The following is a 21203-nucleotide window of genomic DNA, read 5'->3' on the forward strand; positions in this document are numbered from 1 at the left end:
TAGAAGGACATGTGCTGTTAAACACACTGATGCACTTTTTTAAAAGTTCTTAGAGTTTGTAGAAATATGAAATAACTATTTACCTGGATTTTTAATTAACACACAGCCTAGCCAAGTGAGGTGGTTCGAACCTGAAATTTCAGCACTCTGGGAAGCTAAGGCAGGAGGATTCCTGGGCAGTTTAAGGCCAGCCTGAGCAACAAGGTGACTTGGAATACAGGTAAGTATAAATGTCTTAGTGTAACCAGCACTGCAAAATGAAACTTAAACGCTATTATTTTTTCCTTTGGAGTCGAGTGGCTTCCAAAGATCCTCAGGCCTAGCATGTCAATGATTTCCCCACCTCTGCTCTGCCCAGAGGAATGGAAAGAATGTGAAGAATCTTGGAACCAGGAGGTCAAGCTGAATTTCATTCCTTTTTCATTCCCTGCATCTAGGAAGGGATGGAGCTAGCCTGAAGAGGTCTGTTCTGCTGTATTCCCCACACTATTTCTAGTTATAAAAGTCCCCAGCATACCTGTGTAGGGTGAGACTCAATTTGAGGTAAGAAGGCTTGTCCATCTCCTGGGGGTTGGCTTTGAATACCTGTAAATCCTTTTATCTTTTGCCAATTTACTGCCTCCTTTGGTTTGGTTAATAGTACGCAAATAAGCACATGAACCTCAGTGGCCAGTAAAAGAGGTACAATTGTGAGTACTGTTTAAAAAATCATAGAATTTAAAATCATGATTAAAACTTGCATAAACTTTGTTTGAAAAAGTCAGTGTAAAAAAAAAAAAGAAAAAGTCAGTGTGAAAGTATGTGTATGGCTCATAGGATTATGAGTAACTTGTATTTTCCTTTTTTTTGTCTGTATTTTCTGACTTTTCTGTAATTACCGGGTATTGTTTGTATAATAATATTTTAAAGTAACTTCTATTGTTAAAAATAAATAAAATGTGTCATCTTAGTCATTTCAAAGTATAGAACGTAATTTGGCAGTGTTACATATTTTCATATTTTTGTTTAATGAATCTCCAGAACTTTACCTCTTATAAAACTGGAATTCTATGCCCTTTAAATAATAAAAACCTCCTATTCTCCCTTCCCTCAAGTAAAGCATACATTATTTTAATATAGAACATTCTAAGTTAACAGAACATGCCAACCATGACAATAAGGTATAAACACTATAATGTGGAACCAAGTTGGTATCCAACATAAATGCAAAAATAGTTTTAAAGTTATATACCAGAGCCCATAGAAGGTCTTAGTTAAAAGATTAAGAACTTACTAATATTGTTAATATTATCATCAAAATGAGCCATCTCCCCCACAAAAAAATTATGTGAGGAACTCAGGCTGTGAGAGAATACAGGGTGAAACTTGAGTTTCTTCTTAACCCAGATATTTGTCCTGATTTAGCTCTTTTTAAAATTCTATTTATATTTTATTAGGACATGTTTATAGCACATAATAGTTACATTCTTCATGGAGAGTTGGTACACATACATAATACATCTTAATTCATTTTTATTTCACCACTTTACTCTCATTTACCTCCTTGTTCCCTTCATCTCTTGGCCCCCTTCCTTTGGCAAAAGTTCACTCTCACTGTTTCCCATTACAGACCTTCCATTTTGCTCTATATTTATACTTTGAATTTCTCTAATAAGAGAATCCATGTTATATTTAAGCTTGTGTACCTGATTTATTTCATCCAATATTGTCATCTCAAGGTGCATCCATTTTCCTACAAATGACTCAAGTTTCTTTAAGACAGAGTAGCTCTCTATCAGGTATAAATACCAGGTTTTATCCATTTGACTGCTGATGGACATACAGAGTGCTTCCAAGATTTAGCTATTATGAATTGTGCTGCTATAAACATGGGTATGCATGTATCACTATAATATTATGTCTTTAACTCTTTGGAGAAGATGCTAGAAGCAGGGTAGTTGAATCAAACAGAATTTATAGTTTTAGTTTCTTGAGGACTCTCCAAAATGATTTCCAATATGATTATACTTATTTACATTCCCACCAACAATGTAGAAGGTTTCTTTTCCCCGTCAGCCTCACAAGCATTTGTCATTATTTGATTTCTTGATGGCAGCCATTCTTCGTGGAGTAAGATGGGATCTCAGTGTTTTAATTTGCATTTCTCTAATGGCCAGGGGTGCTGAGTATTTCTTAATGTATTTATTGGTCGTTTATACTTATAAGAATGCATATTCATTTCACTTGAACATGTTTCGACTGGGTCTTTTATCTTGGGGAGTGCTATGGCTTGTGACAAGATGCCCTGCAAAGCCTGTAGTCAGTTATAAGTGAGACTTTTTCCGATGTGGCTGAATCTACAGGGCATAATGCCAAGACTGATTCATGGTACAATGCTAGGATCAAGGGCACTAAGATTAAGGTTGTGAGTGCTACCTGCTCCAAGTACTCTAGATAAGATGTAAGAGATAGAAAGAGCCGTGGCTGTCCTTTATTACTTTGCCACATGCTCCCTGCCATCAACTGTTTCTCTTCCGTGATGCCATCATGCCTTAGAGCTAGATGATTATGGACTGAAACTTCTACAAACTGAGCTAAATAAACCTTGCCAGCTTTAACTTTGGGTGTCAGTTATTTTGCAACAAGAAAAGTAAGAAAAGGAATCTAATTATTTTTTGGTTCTTTATATATTGTTAATGTTACTTCTCTGTCCGAGGTATAGCCGCAAATTTTTTTCCAGATCAGTAGATCCCCTCGCTCTGTTGTTTCCTTTGCTGAGTGGAAGACTTTTAATTTGATATAATCTCATGTTTGGATTCTTTTATGCTGCTTCTTGTACTATTGGGGTTCTTTTCAGAAAGTCCTTTCCTACAACTATGTCTTCAAGAGTTCTACTTATATTACTTCCAAAAGGTTGCTTCTGTTATAACATTTAGATCTTTGATCCATTCTTGAATTTTATTACAGTTCAATGTGAGAGATATGGGTCCAGCTTCAATCATCTGCAGTAGTCAGTTTTCACAACACCATTTGTTAAAGAAGCAATCTTTCTTCCAGTGTGTGTTTTCCTCCTGCTGCCAAACATCAAGTAGCTAAAAATTGTTTACAGTTGTTTCTGCATCCTGTATTCTGTTCTATTGATCCACATGTCTGCTTTATGTGCCAGTACCATCCTGTTTTTATTACTGTAGATTTGTAAAATAACTTCAAGTCCAGGATTGGAATACCTCTGGATTTACTCTTGTATCTAGAAATTGTTTTTGTCTTTCTGACTCCATATGAGTTTTAGGATTGTTTTCTTTACTTTGATAGTGAGTGCTGTTAGTATTGTAAATGAGATTGTGTGAAATGTTGTATCACTTTTGGAACTATGGGTGTTTTTACTTATCCAGCAAGAGAGGACATATCTCCAATTTCTGATGTCCTTTTCAATCTCCTTTTTAAAGAGTACTATAGTTTTCATCATGCGGCTCTTTCAATTTGTTGGTTAGGTTAATTTCTAAGTACAGTATTTAATTTTTTATGCTATTATAAATCATATTTCATTCCTAATTTCTCTTTTTAGCAAATCCAATATTGTTTTACAGGAACACTACTGACTTTTATATGTTGATTTTGTATCCTGCTACCATGCTGTATTTAGTTACTAATTTTGGGAGTATCCTAGTGGAAATTTTTGGATGTTCTAATATAGAGGGTCAGATCATTTGCAAATATTGATAATTTGACTTCTTCTTTTCCTGTACGTATGACTTTTATTTCTTTCTCTTGCTTGATGGTTCTGGATAATGTTTCACTTACTATATTTAACAGAAGTGGTGATAATGGGCATCCTTGTCTTGTTTCTGATTTTTTTGTGTGTGTGACAGGGTCTTGCTATGCAATCTAGGCTGGCTTTCAACTCACTATGTAGCCTAGGCCATCCTCAAGCTTGCGGCATGTATTCCTCTGAATCAGTGGGTTATCTACATGGTGCAGGAGAGGACTCTTTTTGTCACCCAGCCCACACTGGCTCACAGAAAAGGCTTACTAAGTTCCTGGTTCTTTCCCTAGTCCACAGCCTCTGCTTCAAAGGCATTTTGTGTGTCTATTGAGATGATTATATGACTTTTGTTATTGCTTCTGTTTATGAGATACATTACATTTATTTATTTGTATATGTTAAAAAAAAACTTGTGTCTTTGGGATGAAACCTATTTGGTCATCTTTTTTTATAAAATAAGAATAAAACCAAATGAGAAAAAACCAAAATGGGGTCATTCAAAACAAAAGGATGGACATAGTACTTGATTTAAAACCATGATATAAGGTTATCTACAATGGTTGCCACAATGTCTGTTGCTATCTTCAATAGAATTGCCCATATCATCAGGCACAATAAAATTGAACATAGCAGTACAGAACAAAATTAATAAAAACAAACATTAGAGGTATTATAAGACTTCAAAAGAGGGTAATAATCAAACCAGAATGGGTATCATAGTGAATCTTATTGTCTTCAGAGGAGTTGCCTATATTCTCAGACTTGATACTATCAAATGTAACAGATTCTAATAAAATCAGTCAAGACAACACAGTGATCAAACAAAACAGATTCAAATAAAATCTGTCAAAACAAGACAGTGAAAGCAATAGAGGGCTTCAACTTAAGTTAACAGGAAATCAAAAATGGTTACCATAGTATATCCTGCTATCTTTGGAATAGATGTCCATGCCCTCACATCTAGTCAAGTAGACAAACTGGAACAAAATATAACCAAACAAAACAGAATGATGAAAACAATATGGGTTTCAAATCATGATACAAAATTAACGATATCCTCTGCATTCTCCTTTTAGACAATTGCTCCCCTTTCACTTTCACAGGGTACATTGTACATCTTGTATCCCACTAACTCCTTTAGTTTTTAGATTAGGGAAGCAACTCACTATTTACCTAAGTGATTCTGACCTTTTTTACCCCTGAGCTTGATCTCAAGTTGTATGCATTTACCTACAAGAGCCTCAAGGTTTTCCCTCCTTATAGCTGAGTAATTTTCCATTGTATAAAAGTGTCATGTCTTTCCAACCAATCTGCAACTGAAAGGCGAGCTACCCCTACTTTTTTCTGGTTCCCTGTCACAGAGAGCATTATTTTCTCATCTTTGACTTTCAGTCCACAAACCTTCTTACAGATTAAATATATTTCTTGTATAGAGCATCTTGATGGACCCTATCTCTTGATCCACTCAGCCTGAGTTTCTTTTTATTAGTGTACTGAGGCCATCCACGTTAGCGATTATGGCCAACCTTCTCTGCCTCATCTCTGCCATGCTATTTTTCTGCCAGTGGTTGTCTGCTTTTCCCCTTCATTCCACTGTTTGTCCTATTCAGTGAGCTTCCTCTGCCACTGTTCTTGAAATCATGGTCTTTTTTCTCTCTTCTAGACTGTCCTTCAGTGTTTTTTGTAGGGTTGGATTGGTGGTCATGAATTCCCTCAATTCCTCTTTGTCATGGAAGCTTCTTGTTTCTCCATTAATTTTAAGAGATAGTTTTTCAGGGTACATCAATCTGAGTTGGAGGTTATTTTCTTTCAGGGCTTGAAATACTTCACTCCAAGTTCTTCTTGATTTGATGGTTTGTGTTGATGAGTCTGGCATGATTCTGATGGGTTTTCCTTTATAGGTGATCTGTTTCTTTTCTCTGACAGCTTTTAATATTCTGCTCTTGTGTTGAATTTCTGGGATCTTGATTATTATATGTCTGGGTGTAGATCTGTTTTGGTTATAGCTGGCTGGAATTCGATATGCCTCATTTATCTGGATATCATTTCCTTTTCCTATGCTTGGGAAGTTTTCTTTAATTATTTCTGTAAATAGCCTTTGTATTTCATTTGTGTTTACCCCTGCTTCTTCACTCACATTCTTCATTCTGAAGTTATAGATCCTCCTGTCATCTTCTAGCCTTTGTATTGTTACTTCCTGGTTCCTTGTTATTTTTAAGAGATCTTTCCTTACGTGATCATAAGTTGCAAACCTGTCTTCAAGGTCTGTTAGTCTTTCAAGCAGTTTCGTCAGCTTTCAATGGAGTTTTTAATTTCCTGGTAGTCTCTTTGAATCTGTTTCATGCATTCTAGGTTTTTTTAATGTTCTTCATCAAAAATTTCCCTCCTTTTTCTATGTCCCTCCTTTCTTCCATCTGTGTCTTCTTGACAGATGCTTAGCATTTCTTTTATTATTTTTCTTATAGCTTTCTTTACTTGTATAAGTATTTCTGTTTTAAGTTCTTTCATGATTTCACAAAGATATTTCTTTATGTCAGATGCTGTTTCACCTATAAAGGAAATTGCAGGTGTGCAACCCTCCATCTCTTCTATGTTTACCTCTCCTGGGCCAGCACTGCTTGGGTTGGAGGCTGGAGACATCCTTTTGTTTCTTCCTCTTGTCATGTTTCTGGTTTCTTCCAGACAAGTGGATAGCGGGGGTCTCTAGCACTTCCTGGATTGGTTACAATTACTCTGAAGCATGCTGGCTAGGGATTGCTGCCCTCCCCAGTCTGCTGATGGTCACTGAAGTACAAGCAGGGATGGGGCAGGTTGGCCCCTCCCTCCTGAGCTAGTCAACCACTGGGAGTCTTCACCACACTAGTGTGTGCCACACAGATGGGGCCAGTTAGGGATAGCTTTAGGGAAACCTCATATTGTATCACGCACAGAGGTAGGACTCAGTCCAAGCAATTCTCACCTATCTGGTTTGTGCTAGGAGTGGCTAACTGAAGCCTCTGCGGTTCTGATTCTGGGCTTATCCTGCCTGACTCAGAAATGTTGGCCAGCCAATCGCCCACTCCCAGGGGAAACTGAGTTCCCCACCTGAGCTGGTGCACTTCTCTGATCTGCCATTCCCCTCTGCATCTGTCCTTGGGCTTGTAAATCCCCAGCTTCACTGCAATCACGTCTTCAGATTCCAGTGGTGTTTTGTACACAGTGGGACCAGCTCCAGTGAGAGCGCCTCTGGCTACAGCCTTCCATCTACATTTTTCTTTTGGTTTTTTTCTTCCCTTTAGTTTCTTCCTGGGTTGAGAGGATCCATCTGCTTTCATCTTGTCTTCTCCAGGATGTTATATTCCAGCATCTGAGTTGTTTCTCTCAGAGAGGTTCTTTCCTTTTTTTAAAGTTTATTTTGAAAATAGTAAAAATACAACAGAACAAGACAGAATAAAGCCAATCAAGACAATGTAGTGAAATTGGTACAGAACTTCACAGTAGGATACTGGGACAGTAGTAATAGGTACTGTGGTATATCTTTTTATCTTCCCAATAGTTGTCCAGTCAATTAGGTATAGCAAAATCAAATCAAAAACAGAACATTATAAAACATCTGAGAGTATTGAATAGAGCAAAAGAAACATAACAAAACAAAACAGTGAAAACAACCTTTGCCTTCAAACAGAAAATAGAAGGAGATCCCCTGTATTTGCTATATTGCATATGGTTACCCCCACAAGAGATGCTGAGACTTCTGTCCCCAGTAGCTATGTGGAGGGTGTTTGATTGTCACTTCACATGCCAGTAGGCTCACGGGAGCCGCTGGTTCTCCTCCTGGCCCACGCTGGGGGTGCTTACCAAGACGGCAGAAGAATAAGCTGCCTGAGTCCCACCATGGCAGGATCTCAGGAGTGCTGGTTCTCTTGCTGAGCCACGCCAGAGATGCTTACCAAAAGGGCAGAAGAATAAATTGCCTAAGGCCCACCATGACGGGATCTCAAGAGCTCTGGTTCTTTTCCTGGCCTATGTCAGGGGCACTTACCAAGAGATGGAAGAATAAGCTGCCTAAGTTCCACCATGGCCAGATCTCGGGAGTGCTGGTTCTCCTCCTGACCTATGCCAGGGGTGCTCACCAAGAGGGCAAAAGAATAAGCTGCCTACGTTCCACCATGGCTGGATCTCGAGAGGGCAGATTTTCCTCCTGGCCCACACTGGAGGCACTTCTACTTTGCTTTTTATTGATCTGCCATTTTCCCAGCTCCCCCTTCGTCATCTTTTTAATGATTCACTGCATTCTGTTTCCTAGGATCTTGTTGAGGATTTTTGTGTCTATGTTCATTAAAGATATTGGACTGTAGTTGTGTTTTTTAATTGAATCTTGTCTGATTTTGGAATCATCATAGTGACAGCTTCCAGTATTTACTTTGAGAGTACTTCTTCCCTTTCAATTTCATTCAAGTGCTTGAGAAGTACTGGTGTTCGATGTTCTCTGAAGTTCTTGTGGAATTCAGCAATGAGTCCATCTGAATCTGGGATTTTCTTCTTTGGTAGGTTTTTTATTACTGCTTCAATTTCATTGCCAGTTAGTGGATTTTTCAGGGCTTTTATCTTCTTGATAATTCTTTCTTGATAATTCACATATATCTAGGAATCTATCCTTTCTTCTAAATGCTTTGATTTTTCTGGAAAAAAAGTTTTCAAAATGGTTGTTAATAATCTTTTGTATTTTGAGGGCCTGGATATTTGGCTTAGCAGTATAAGTACCTGCCTGACAAGTGCAAGGTTGTGAGATCAATACCTGGTTTAAAAATTTTTTGGGGAATTTTGGCAATGTCTGTTATAATTTCATCTTTTTCTCTTTTTAAAAAAATTTTAAACCAAAAAAAGAAGTAAGAGCAAAATACTTTTAAAATGGGCTAGTAAGAGAGTAACAATAATCAACACGTTGCATATTTTTATATTTACAGTAGTTGTTCAGAGAACAAGATATAAGCAGGATACACTAAAAAAACTTGGATCTTTTCTTTTTTTCTTTCTTTTGGGTAGGTTTGGCTAAGGATTTATCTATTTCCTTTATTCTTTCAAATAAGCAGCTGTTCAACTCATTGATTCTACAAAGAATTACAAAATTTTCTAAAGTCTCATTTCATTTATTTGTGCTCTGATTTTTTTTTAAATTTTATTTAAGGAGAAAAGAAAAAAAAGCAGAGAAAGGGTACAAGTTATACAGATTTACAGAAAAAAAAATAAACAGTAGGAAATCACTAGTTAATGGATTACATATTGTCATCTTAGAAATAATTGTTCAAGTCACAAAATTAAAGCTTGTAAAGTGGACATTCCAACAATGATACTGCAAACAGTTCTGTTCAATGATCCAATAAAACTCTGTGATATCATTTTCTATCTTATACACTTAAATATACATGCAGTTATATAGTTTAGAGCACTTTCTTTTCCTCTCTTTTGTACAATGACTATTACACATTTTGGGTTTCATTGCTCCCACGGTTCTTATTACTTTTTTGGAAGAGAGTAAAACCAAATGTGACATAACAGAATAGTATCGGTCAAGTCAAAAGGGTGGACATAATAGATAATGTAAAAACATAATACAAGGTGATCAACAATGGTTACCATAATGCCTCCCGCTATCTCTAATAGAATTACCTATATCATTAGTTATAATACAATTGAACAAAACAGTAAAGAATAAAACCGACAAAACCAAAACATTGGAGACATTGTAGGTCTTCAAAAGTAGATAAAAGTCAACGAGAATGGGCGTTATAATGAATCTCATTATCTTCACAGCTGATGCCTAAACTTTCGAACCTGATACTATCCATCAAAACAGAATAGGGGAACATCAGTCAAAAACAAGATGGTGAGAGTAATACAGGGCTTTAAATCGAGATAATGGAAAGTCAAAGTGGGTTACTATAATATAACCTGCTATTTTTTCCCTTTAGTTAAAAGGATAAAAAATTAAAAAGTAAATAATGGAGTGGAGATTGAGATAAAAGAGGGCACAACAGCGAAACAGTGCAGATCAAAACATAACCATTTAAGCAGAATAGTGTTTCACCACCAGATAATCCTGACCTAAAAGTAGTCACCATATTGTCTCTTTCCTTGAAATCCTTGAGTACAACTTCATATACTGTAGCATTAAGTATATCAAAACAATGTAAAACCATTTAAGAGAATGACAGCATTACAGAGTATTTAGAATCGACTAACAGAAAATGAACAATGGTTTCTGTATAATCTCCTTGTCTTTAAAAAGTTTTTGCTTATACTATCATACATAATAAAATCCAATAAGATACAACCTATTTAGACCATTGGAGACAGAAGAACAAAAGCTAGATGAGACTTCAAAACAAGATGATACTAAATCAGTATTACCTATTAAGATGTCATTTTCTCCAAAATAGCTGTTCTATCATCCAATCTTCTCTGTCTCATTTCTGTTGAGCTCTTTTTCTGTCAGTAGCTGTCAGTTTGTCTTCTTCATTTTGTTCTCTGCTCCATTCGTTGTGGCCTCCCCGCCACTATTTCTGGATTCTTTGTATTTTTCTTTTTTTAGAATATCCTGCAATACTCTCTGTAGAGTTAAACTGGTGGTTGCAAATTCCCCCAGTTCCTCTTTATCCTGGAAGCACCTTGTTTTTCCATCAATTTCCAGGGACAGTTGTGCAGGATATCTCAATCTTGGCTGGAGATTATTATCTTTCAAAGCTTGAATTATTTCCCCCCACACTCTTCGTGATTTGATGGTTTGTGCAGAGAAATCTGCTGTAATTCTGATGGGTGTTCCCTTGTAAGTGATCTGTTTCTTGTCTCTGACAGCTTTTAATATTCTGTTCTTGTATTGAATTTCTGGAATTTTTATTATTATATGCCTGGGTGTTGCTCTGTTTGGGTTGTAAGTAGCTGGGGTCCTGTATGCCTCATACATCTGAGTATCTTTACCTTTTGCTAAATTAGGAAAATTCTCCTGGATTATTTCTGTGAGTAGCTTTTATAGTTCACTTGTTTGTGTCCCTACTTCTTCTTTTATGTTCTTAATCCTTAAGTTATGGATCCTTTTATCATCTTCTTGTCTTTGTATTATTGCTGTTTGTTTCTTTGTTATTTTTAAGAAGTTTTTCATTTCATTCTCCCATATTACAAGTCTGCCCTCCAGTTCAGATAGTCTGTCCTTAGTTTCTTTCAAGCTGTTATGCCAGTCTTCGATAGACTTCTTAGTATTTTGGTAGTCCCTTTGAACCTGCTTCACGTATTCTATGCTTTCTCTGTTTTCTCCATCAAACAATTCTCCCCTCTTTTTCTGTTCTTCCATTCCACCATCTGTTTTTTCTTGGGTGGTGCTTAGCATTTCTCTAACTATTCTGCATACTTCTAGCTTCAGGTCATTGATAACTTCATTCCTGAATTGATCTATGAGGCTCTCTATATGGCACTTTATGTCTATTGGTGCGGTGTCCGCTATTGCCTGTTTCTCAGAATTGGGGGCCAAGGAACCTTTCTTGTTGCTGCCTCTTCCCATATTCTCCGTTCCTTATATATGCAAGCTTATATAGGAGACCCAGCTTCTCTCCCTGTCAGCCACAGCCTGATCGAATTGCGCCGGCTAGGTGTTCCCGCACACCACAGCGCACCAGGGAGTTACGGACCAGGCAGCCTACGCGGGGCTCGCCCCTCCCGGCCACCGTCAGGCTCTGGGATCTGGGTTGGGCCAGCCTACCGGGTCCGCCAGCAGCATCACGCAGGCCAGGCACTTTTCACCAATCCCATCCGAGAGGGAGATGTGTGGCTGGAGTCACCACCGCGCCCTGCTTCCGCAGGACTGCCCGGATCCAGAAAGTCCTCCGCTGGAGTCAAACTGTGGTAGAGTGTCAGTTTCTCTCACTCACCTCACCACAAGTCAGTGCACGCCTCCATGCCCGTCCTGTTTTCGACTCCGTTCGCAGATTCCCGGTCTCAGAGCTTCCGCGTGTCTCTCTCCTTGCCGAGCCGCTGTAGAGGCAGTCGCCGCGCGGCGGGAAACCCAAATCGCGGCTTCCAATGGTGCGGGGTCCAGCCTCCACACTGAGGCTTTTCTGTTTCTGTTTTAGCACCAGGACTGCATTCCAAGTTGGTTTCTCTCAGCCCAGTTCGTTCCTGAGTCAGCAAAGCATATCTCCACCTGCTTATGTCTCCTTACTCCGCACCCTTCCTGACTTCTGAACCAACCCTTTCAGAGAGCCTCCGTAGTATCTGTTATCTGTCCACCATGTTCTCCCGGCTCTGTGCTCTGACTTTTATAATTTCCTTCATTGTACTAGCTTTGAGTTTGGATTCCTTTTGTGTTTTTAGGACCTCGAGGTGCATCATTCTTGGAGAACTATTTATGTAGTCTCACTCTGTTCTTGTGATGTGGACATTCACAGCAATAGACTTCTGTCTTAGATCTGCTTACTTTGTGTTCCATAAACTCTGTATATTGTACTGGCATTATCATTTGATTTGGGAAACCACTCAAATGACTCTCCATTTTAGATAAACTTGGCCCTATCTCCATGTATTGATATGTACAGAGCTGGCTAGGCTATTTTTCATCTCTTCACTTGGACTTAAGCAAGGTAAATTGGGCTGCCTGAGGAACTGATGTGTAATCTTTGAAGCAAGGTGACATATCAGTGTCCATCCAGTGACTCCCCAAATATGCAGTTGAACCAGACAGGATGGAGATCTGTGCTCCACACTGTCAGCTGGGACCAAGCCTTGAGAAGGAGACTATTACTTCCCAGGGCAAAAAGGATTGTACATCAGAACTGAAGCACTGGCCTCAAATGATTAGATACTACATCAGTTATGTTATGCAAATCTCTCTCTCTCTCTCTCTCTCTCTCTCTCTCTCTCTCTCTCTCTCTCCATTTTTTGCCCTCTGCATATCACACAGATGATCTCAGATCTGAGATCAGATCTCCTTCTAGCCCAGCTCATGGCACTCACAGCAGTCATGTATTTCCCACCACTCTTACTGTCACTCATCCCCAAGCCACTTCCCTCATGGAAAATTAATAAAACCTGAGTTGGACCATGGGTCAGGGCCTTTGTTTCAGTGAACTACTGTCTTGGCTGGACTTAGGACCCTTTACCACCCCCATAAATATATATATATATGTCTCAGTGTCTTTATTCTCACGTTGGGTTTCCCTAGAAATAGTAGATTGGGGTTCACTCACTAGAATTCCCGTGACTTCCCCATGAAATTACAAATATAAACCTTCATGGACTGCAACAAGATTGGGAAAGGAATCTCTATAATTTGATTCTAGAAATTGTCTGTTTTCATTGATTTCTTCTGTAATCTATTGATTATTCAAGAGGGTGCTATTTCCATGTGTTTGTATAATTTCTTTTGCCATTTATTTCTCATTTCCTCTGTGACCCACTGGTTGCTCAAGAGTATATTATTCAATTTCCATGTGTTTGTGGGGGTTTTGCAGATTCTTTTATTACTAATTTCTAGTTTAATTGTGCTATGATCTGATAACATGCATGGGAAATTTCAATTCTTTTGCATTTATTTAAATATGTTCTGTGGGCTAGTATATGTTCTATTTTAGAGAATGTCCCATGTTATGCTGAGAAGAATGTATATTTTGATGTTGTTGGATAGAACATTTTGTATACGTCTATCAAGTCTATTTGTTCACAAATGTGATTCACTTGTTATTTCTTTGCTGATTTTCTGTCTGGTTGATCTGTCCGTTTGTGTCAATAGTGTGTTAAAAGGTCTCCTGTTATAATTGTGTTATTGCTTATTTGATTTTTCATTTCTGTTAATACTTGCTTTGTGTAGTTGGGTGCTCTGGAATTTGGTGCATATATGTTTAAGATTGTTATCTCTTTCTCTTGAAGTTTTCCTCTAATGAGTATGTAGTGACCTTCTTTATTTCTTTGGATCATTCTTGGTTTGAAGTTCATATCATCTGCAAAGAGAATAGCTACACCCACTTTTTTGGGGAGTTCCTGTTGCATGAATTATTGTTTTCCATCCTTTGACTTTCAGTCTATGAGTATCCTTTTGGGTTAGATGGGTTTCTTGTAGACAGCATATGGTTGGATGTTGTTTCTTGATCCATTCTGCCAGTCTGTTTCTTTTAATTGGTGAATTGAGATCATTTACATTAATGGTTATAACTGCTATATATTGGTTTATTGTTGACATGTTATCTTTATGATGTTGTATCTTTACCTTTCCATTTTGTTTAATTGTCTGCCTTGCTTAGTGGTTTTTTTTCCGATGTGCATCTAGAATGTCTTTAAGTATTCTTTGCAGGGTTAGTTTGATGATAATGAAGTTTTTCAGCTGTTCTTTGTCACGGAAGTATCTTATTTCTCCACCCATTTTGAAGGAAAGTTTTTCAGGGTATCAGTCTGTGTTGGAAGTTGTTTTCCTTTAGGATCTGAAATACTTCACTCCATGTTCTTCTTGACTTCCTTGTTTGTGTGGATAAGTCTGCTGTAACTCTGATAGGTTTTCCTTTATAGGTTATCTTTTGTCTCTAACAGCTTTTTTAAAAATTTTTTAAAGTTTTATTTAAAGAAAGACTATATAAAACAGAAAATAGGTAGAAATAATACATACATTCAGAGAAAAAAATAAACAGTAAGAAATCGTTAGTTGAAGGAGCTGGAGATTTAGCTCAGCAGCATAAGCATCTGCCTTCCAAGCAGGCGGTCTTGAGTTCAATCCCTGGTACCAATAAAAAAAAAAAAAGAAATCACTAGATGATGTTTACATATTGTTGTTTTACCAATAGTTGTTCAAGATACAAAAATGGAACTTGTAAAGTGGGAATTCAAACAGCGAGACCACAAAAAGTTCTGTTCAACTGTCTAACAAAACCTTAGTAACATGGTTGTCAATCCTATACACTTAAACATACATGCAATTATCCATATCTTCATTTATGTTTAGATTAAACAAACTAAAGCAGGTTAAAATCATTCTGAACAAAGAATAATAGTATTGCTGGATTTCATATCATGACACTCTGTGATCAGCACTGGGTACTGTAGTGTCTTTTTTTTCTAATTTAATTTAAAGAAAGACTAAACAAAACAGAAAATGGGTAGAAATAATACATAATTTCAAAGAAAAATAACTAAGAAATCACTAGTTGATTATTACAGATTGTCTTCTTAAAAATATTTATTCAAGATACTAAAGTGGAGCTTATAAAATGGGGATTCAAACAGTGAGATTGCAACCAGTTCTATTCAACTCTCCAACAAAAACTTAGAAATATGGTTATTAATACTATACACTTAAACATACATGCAGTTATCCATATCTTCAATTATGTTGAGATTGAATAAACCCAAGCAGGCTAATATCACTCTGAACAAAGAATACTATTGCTGGGTTTCACATTATGACACTCCAGGATTAGCACTGGATATTTTAGTGTCTCTTTTTCTTCAAAGTATCTGTTCATTTCATCATGTGTCATATGATCAGTTCTCATAAACTGTTTATAGATTCTACACATGCATGAGTCTTAATATGTATTTCTATCCTTTCTGTATTAGAGGGAGAAAGAAAACAAAGCAAGACAAAACAAACATATTCCTATAAACACATGAAATGAAATATACATAGAAGACCATTGTACAAATCGTTCTACCATGGTTCCTGTGTTGCCTCTTGTTATCTCCAATAGAATTGGCTATATCATCAGACATAGTATAATTGAATATGTCAGTACATAACAATATTAATAAAAACACAACTTTGTATATAGCATAGAACTTCAAAAACTGGCAGTTATCAAACCAGAATGTGTATTGTAGAGTCCTGTCATGTTCAGTGTAGTTGCCTATACTCTGACTTGATACTATCAATCTTATCAGTTTTGAATAAAATCTTCTCTGCCTCATTTCTGTTATGCTCTTTTTTGCCATCAGTTGTCTGCTTATCTTCTTCATTCTGTTTTCTGCTCCATTCATTGAGGCCTCTCTTCCACTGTTTCTGGAATCCTAGTACTTTTCTCTCTCTCTAGAATACCCTGGAGTATTCTCTGTAGAGTTGGATTGGTGGTTGCAAATTTCCCAAGTTCCTCTTTGTCTTGGAAGCATCTTGTTTCTCCATTAATTTCTAGAGACAGTTTAGCAGGGTAAATCAATCTGGGAAAGAGGTTATTTTCTTTCAGGGCTTGGAATATTTTGCTCCAGGTTCTTCTTAACTTCATGGTTTGTGTTGAGAAGTCTGCTGTTATTCTGATGGGCCTTACTCTGTAGGTTAGCTGTTTCTTGTCTCTAATAGCTTTTAATATTCTGTTCTTATATTGAATTTCTGGGATCTTGATTATTATATGCCTGGGTGTAGCTCTGTTTTGGATGTAGGTGGCTGAAGTTCTATATGCCTCATATATCAGAATATCATTTCCTTTTCCTATGTTTGGGAAGTTTCCCTTAAATATTTCTGTGAATAAATTTTGTAGTTCCTTTGTTTGTATCCCAGCTTCTTCATTTACATTCTGTATTCTCAACTTATAGATCCGTTTTTCATCTTCTAGTCTTTGTATTGTTACTGCTTGTTTCCTTGTTATTTTTAAAAAGTTTTCCCTTTCATACTCCCACACTGAAAAATTGTTCTCCAGTTTGGATAATCTATCCTTAGTTTCTTTCAAGCTGATTTGCCATCTTTCCATAGAGTTTTTAATTTCCTGGTGATCTCTTTGAGTCTGCATCATGTATTCCATATTTTTTTATATTCTTCATCAAATGGTTCTCTCCTTTGTTTGAGTTCCTCCCTTCTTCCATCTGTGTCTGCTTGAGGGTGCTTAGTCTCTCTTTTATTAATCTTCTTATATCTTGCTGTATTTGGCTAAATATTTCACTTTTGAACTCTCGTCTATGAGGTCCCAAAAATATCTCTTTATGTCTGTGCTGTGTCTGATACTGAATGTTTGCTGTTCTCATTCTCCTTTGTATTTACCTGTCCTGGGTCAATGTTCTCAGGGTTGGGGCCTGGGGACTTTTTGTTATTGCTTCCTCTTCCCATCTTTTTTGCTTCTTCTAGGATTCCCCAGTTTCTTTGTTGGTTACACTTCTTCTGAAGTGTGCTGGCTAGATGACCCTTCACACTGCAGTGTGCTAGTGAGTTGCAGACAGGGACATCATATGCTGGCCCCTCCCCTCTGGATCAGTCAAGCTGATGTGGCCTGCACTACTGTATTACTTTGCACTGCCTCCCCTCCAGACCAGCAAAACCTCCGAGGCCCTACTGGGCCAGTGTGGTTAGTGTGTGCCACCACTGCAGGGTCTTGTCCTCGGATAACCTATTGGGTCTCAGCTGAGTCATGTTACCCAAATAACAAGGAGGTCTAGCGCACTCCACCAATCCAGTTTGGGAAGGGAACAATTGACAGTGGCAAGTCACTGCTGCCCTTTGTACTTGCCAGTCCTGCCCGGTCCCAGAATGTCATGTGCAAGAGCCCACGTATTTATGGAATGGCTCCACTCCCATCACTCACCACAGGTTGATGTAGGCACCCTGCCAACTCAGCCCTTATTCTGCTCACTGACCCCTGAACTCAATGTAACTGCACCTCCAGCGAGTCAAAGCGGCAGGATCTTGGATGGCTCAGCAAGTCGTGGCAGGACCCTGGCAAGTCACAGTGGGACTCCAGCCAGTCACGGCAGGACCTCAGCAAGTCATGGAGGGACCTCGGCCAGTTGCAGCAGGACCTCAGATGATTGGCAAGTCACCTTAATTTCTTCTTGGGACCAGAGAATTCATCTCCCTCTGTTTGGGGCTCCTCACTCTGTATTATGTTGAATTCTAAGTTGACTATCTCAGGGAGCTTCTGTATCCAATTGTTATCTATCCACCATCTTGGCTCCTCCTCCCCACTTGTCCATCTCTAACAGCTTTTAATATTCTGTTCTTATGTAGGATTTCTGGGATGGTGTTATTATATGTCGGGGTGTATTTTTATTTTGGTTATGGATATTTGGAGTTCTATATGCTTCACTAATTTGTATGTCAGTTTCCATTCTCATGTTTGGAAAATTTTCAGCTATTACTTCTTTAAATAGTTGAATCTCTTGGTATCATTTGTGTTGTCCCCTTCTTTTTCATTTATCCCTATCAACCTTATGTTGTTTTTCTTTGCATCATCTTACAGCTGTTGAATTATTATTTCCTGATTCCTTGTTACTTTTAAAAGATCTTTCCTTTCCTATTCACTAGCTGCAATCTTGTCTTTGAGGTCTGAAATTCTATCTTCATTTTCGTTGAGGTGGTTTTGACAACTTTCAATGGATTTTTTTATTTCTTGTATATCTCTTAGATTTGTTTCATGTATTCTGTTTGTTTCTTATATTGTTCATCCAGGGATTCTATCTTTTTGCATTATTCCTCTAAGTTTTTAATTGTGTCTTCTTTACATGTGTTCAGCATTTCTTTCGTTACTTTTATCATTTCTTTTTTTTACCTGGGAGATTATTTCTAATTTGAGTTCCTTGATAGCTTCCTAGAGTTGCTTCTTTATTTCAGTTGCTATCATTTCAGGTGTATGGCTTGTATTTTCTTCTATGTACATGGCTCCTAGGCTTTCTTGGGATGGGCTGGAGGTTTGAGATTGCATTTTTGTTTTTTGTCTTGCCATTTTCCTATATTTCCATGTTTTGAGCAATTTTCAAAACTTCCCTGGGCATGTTGGAAATCACCTGCTACACCCTCTGCTCCTGGGAATGAATGGGAGGTTGTTGAGTGTGGCCCAGTCAGGCCCACAGGACCTCCTGTGTCACCATTAGTGTTCCAGGAAGCTGGGTGGGCTCCTAACCACTGGGAGTGATGGTCCAAAGCTCTCCCTGAGCTAGTGCCGATGCACTGGAACTCACTTCACATACCCTTAGCTCCCTGGATTGAACGAAGTTCACTGGACATCATCTAGTCAGGTCAGCTAGACCTCCCAAGCCTAGTCCAATGTTTCAGGAAGCTGGGCAGGCATTTAACCACTGGGAGTGATGATCTTAAACTCTCCCCAGGCTAGCACCAATGTGCTGGAACACACGTCATGTGGCCTCAGCTCCCTGGATTGAAAGAAGGTTGCTGGGCATGATGCAATCAGGCCCTTGAAACCTCCTGAGCCTAGTCCAGTGTGTCCAGAAGCGGAGTGGGCACTTAACTACTGGGAGCAATGGTCTTAAACTCTCCCTGGGCCAGCACCATGCACTGGAACTCACCTTAAGTGGCCTCAGCTCCCAGATTCTATTTCTAGTTTCATTGCATTTGTGATCTGATAATATACAAGAGATAATTTTCATTCTTCTACATTTATTTAAGAATGCTTTATCAGCCATTGTGTGTTCTATTTTGGAGAGAGTTTAATATGCTGTTGACAAGAGTGTGTATTTTATTTTTCTTAATTGGACTACTCAGTAGATATCTATTAAATACATTTGTTCAATGTGTGGTTCAACTGATATTTCTTTTTCAATTTTTGTCTAGTTGATGCATTCATGACAGTACTGTATTGGTGTTCTCCACTATAGTTATGTTTATGTTATCTGATCTTTTATGACCAGCAGTGTTTATTTCATGAAGCTGAGTATGCTAGTATTGGTGGTGCATATATTTATAATTGTAGCCTCTTCCTGTTGAATTGTTTTCTTAACCAATATGTAGTAACTGTCTTTGCCTCTTTGAGAGAGAAAGAGTGTAACTATGCATGTGGTCTTGAACGCACTGTAATTCTCCAGCCTCAGCCCTCAGCCTTCTAAGTGTGGCACCACATCTGACCTGTATTTGCCTTTGCTGATCAGTTTTGGATTGAAGTCCACTTATCTCAAATAAGATAGCTATTCTTGTTTGCTTTAAGGTTCCTATTGCATAGAATATTGTTTTTTCATCCTTTGGTTTTCAGTCCATGAATTTCTTTTTTGATTACATGTGTTCCTTTTATACAGAGTACTGTTGCATTTTGTTTCTTGGTTCAGTCTCCCAATCTGTATTTTTTTAGTTAGAGAATCAATATCATTCACAGTGAAAGTTATTATTGAAAGTTGACTTATTCTTGTCATTGGGTGTTGTTGTCAGGGTTTATAAGGGAAGAAATTTAATACAAGATACATAATTTATAGAATTACTTTATAATGGTTACTCAAAGAGTCAAATACAAAACGTGCAGAAATCTGTCCACACCAAGACCCCAAAGAATCCAACTGAGGGTCTAGATCCCATGGCAACATCCTGCATGAGTCCAGCTGAAGACCTAGAACCCATGACAATGTTCCCTGTGAGTCCAGCTGGAAGCCTAGAGCCCATGACAATGTCTCATGTAAGTCTTTTCTACAGATCTGTGCCAGGAAGCTGAAGAATCTGTGCCAGCAGGCTAAAGGATCTGCAATGGAGCCAGAAAGCTACACTCAAAGTAAGGACTAGAGATCCCCACAAAAGTACCACAGCTATCCTCAGTGACAATGAGTTCCTGAGCTACTCCAATGACGAGAACAGCTAAGTTCATATCAGGAAGCATGATGAACTTTTCCAGGAGATGAACAACACAGCATCTTCCCCTCTGGAACCAGGAAGTGATGCTCAAAGTTAGGACCAGAGCTCCCCTAAAGTGAGCCGCAGCCATTCTCAGGAACAACCAGGTCCCAAGCCCCTCTGACAGTGAGAATGGCCAAGTCGATATCAGGAAACAAGCTCAACAAACTCCTCCAGGAGAACCAATAGCAACAAGAGAACCAACAACACTACTTCTTCCTCTCTAGTTCTCCTTTTTATATTGGCAACTATCCTCAGGTGGGCCATCCACACCCAGCACCATGCTGACTCATTTCAGCTGGTATTACAAGTTGAAGACTAGTTGTCAATCCACCACACTGGGATTATTTTCCTGTTTTTCCCCCACTTTTGCATAACTGTTTATTTTTTCCCAATTTTATTCATTCTATTAAACCTTTTGGCATTATTAGCTTTATTGTCTCTAGAGTATCCTTGGGGATTTTTTGGAGTGTTAATTTAGTGGTCATAAATTTCTTAAAAGTATTCTTTGTCATAGAAAAGTCCTATTTCTCCATCAAATTTGATATACAGTTTTACAGGATATATCCATCTGGGTTGCAAATTGCTTTTGGGACTCAAAACACTTCTGAGCTTTAAGAGTATTTATCTTTAAGACCAATATCTTCTGAGCTTTAAGACTATTTTGGGGAAGTCTGCTGTAAGTATAATGGGTTTACTTTTATGAGCAATTTTTTGCTTTTTCTGACAGCTTTTAAGGTTCTGCCCTTGTGTTGAACTTATGGGAGTTTGACTATAATATATTGTGGACAGATTCTCTTCTAATTGTGGCTACTTGGGGTTCTACATGCTTCACCTATCTATATGCTAAATTCTATCTTCATATTCAGAAATTCTTCTGAAACTAGTTATGTAAACAATTTTTATGACATTTATGTCTGA

At 38.1% G+C, this 21203-nt stretch overlaps 1 long non-coding RNA gene across 1 annotated transcript; it reads left to right on the forward strand.

Moving 5' to 3' along the window:
• The first annotated feature begins 432 nt into the window (after window positions 1-432).
• On the forward strand, window positions 433-20712 carry LOC134475248 (uncharacterized). Its single transcript, XR_010046295.1, has 2 exons — window positions 433-543; window positions 20088-20712. It is a non-coding gene; the product is annotated as an uncharacterized LOC134475248 (long non-coding RNA).
• The last annotated feature ends 491 nt before the right edge of the window (window positions 20713-21203 follow it).

This window comes from Cavia porcellus, unplaced genomic scaffold, assembly GCF_034190915.1.
Source record: "Cavia porcellus strain 051 isolate PalLab524CR breed Dunkin Hartley unplaced genomic scaffold, mCavPor4.1 scaffold_2, whole genome shotgun sequence".
Taxonomy (NCBI): domain Eukaryota; kingdom Metazoa; phylum Chordata; class Mammalia; order Rodentia; family Caviidae; genus Cavia; species Cavia porcellus.